This window comes from Aplysia californica, unplaced genomic scaffold (assembly GCF_000002075.1).
Source record: "Aplysia californica isolate F4 #8 unplaced genomic scaffold, AplCal3.0 scaffold00764, whole genome shotgun sequence".
Classification (NCBI taxonomy): Eukaryota; Metazoa; Mollusca; class Gastropoda; order Aplysiida; family Aplysiidae; genus Aplysia; species Aplysia californica.
The window spans coordinates 304,549-306,598 of NW_004798034.1; positions in this window are offsets into that span (position 1 = coordinate 304,549).

The window sequence follows — 2,050 nt, forward strand, 5'->3', positions numbered from 1 at the left end:
TGTGTGAGTGCGTATGTGTGTGTGTGTGTGTGTTTGGGATTGTGTGTGTGTGTGTGTATGTGTCTGTGTGTGTGTGTGATGTTTCCAATATAACGGTCACAGGACATAACAGAGGCATCATTAAGGTTGAGACCAATTTTATCGAAATTCTACAGTATATATGGTCACTTTTAAGAACAAGCGGGCTAACCCAGATTTCGGCCAGAAATCTTGACCTTCAACAAAAGTGGGTATTGCCCTACCTATAAGAGAGGTTTGGTTTCAGTGGTGTGTATATTTGTTTGGTTATAGAGAAAACTCTCTTAGTCCTTTAAAGAAACTGAACAAGGGGCAAAAACTTTACCTTCGATTTTCTCAAAACAGCATTTTTCCGGATACCCCCCTGTGCTTAAAAGTGACCGAATAGGCCTACAGGAAATATTCAACAAACAAACAGTGTCATTTGTTTTGTTGGTTTTTTTAAATTTCAAGTTTAATACAACATCAATAACGGAAATACAAACAATTTGTTCAAAAGAGTCATACTTTTCCTACAAATAAATTGGTATGTTCATAAAATGTTCAGTTTGTTCTGTTCATGTTATTTCTCACACTTTGGACGAATAGGTTGACAAGTTAGTAGCCTTCAGTACTTGAGTACTTGAAAGTAGCGCTGCTACACGCTGAAAAGAAACATATGCCTAACACTCCTTGCATCTCTGAAGGAAAAAATAAAAGATCACAATTTTCTATTTTAAAAAAAAGAAAAAAAAAGGTAATAATTCATGATAATAGAATCTATAATAAATGAGGTAGATCTATACTTTTCTTCTATAGAGATCATTTTTTACATTAAAAAACCCCCATATGAAGTAGACCTATCCTGTAACTATAACAACAAAAAAATTTTGAAAATGTAGTAGCATGAAGTATCCTTTCCCTATAATATACATCATTGTTTTCTACTTTAAAAAAAAAAAAAAGAAGAAAAAAATAAAATATGAGGTATGTCTTGCTTACAATTAACCTCATTGTTTTCTTCTTTTTTTTTTTTTTTACCTATACAACAAACTGAGATATGATTTTCTTACTACAAATAAACTTCATTCTCTTCTAATAAAAAAACAAAAAGAAAAAATGTTTAATATTCTTACTGGAGTTGGCTATTAAAGTTAAAGAAAAATTGTAAAAAGGTTGAATGGACAAACCCAAGACAGGATTCCCACATCTATAAAAAAAAAGAATGAATGAAACAGATAAAGAACGTTCTGAAGTGAACATCAATCATAAAAGAATGAAGGAAATACATAAATAAGGGCTTGCAACACAATCAAAGACAGATAATAAATGTCAAAAGAAGCATAAACCACAAGATCTCAACAAACTGTAGTCAAACTACTGAGATAGAAAAAAAAAAAAGAAAATAAGAACAACATAAAATACGTAGTAAGTGGAGGAAATACGACAAAAGGGACCCAACAACGCAAATCTCTAAGAACAGAATAAAAAAAACCAAACTATCATCAGGTTGAACAGCTACGACCACAGAATGAAACTGAAAAACACAAAGTGGACCGTAACCCGTAACCAATCACATTCATAGAAGCATATAACATGCACAAATATTCACATACACCGTTCCATGCAGCACAGGTATACTTTTCTACAGTCACAAAAGAAAAACGTGACTACGATGTTTTTGACTCACTCCAAAAAGCTGGGTCACAGAGTTACGCCTTTTTCTTGTGAGAGCAAGCACACATATAATATATACATGTAAAGAGTTCAGGGGAAAATGGCATAATTCACAATTTTAAGTTTTTACCTTTGTTTCCACCTAACCTATCATTTGACTTGTTCCTTTTTGTTCATTAATACCATTTTTACCAGAAATGGATGCAGTCATCTACTATCAAAAACATTTTTTGAAATGTTGAACACATAAAGAATAGCAATAGTCCATTGCTTATAAATGTGTGAAAAAAAGACAGTACTCATCCATATGTGTGAAAAAAAGACAGTACTCATCCATATTTTTCCTGGAAATGAAACTATTTCATCCCCCCCCCCT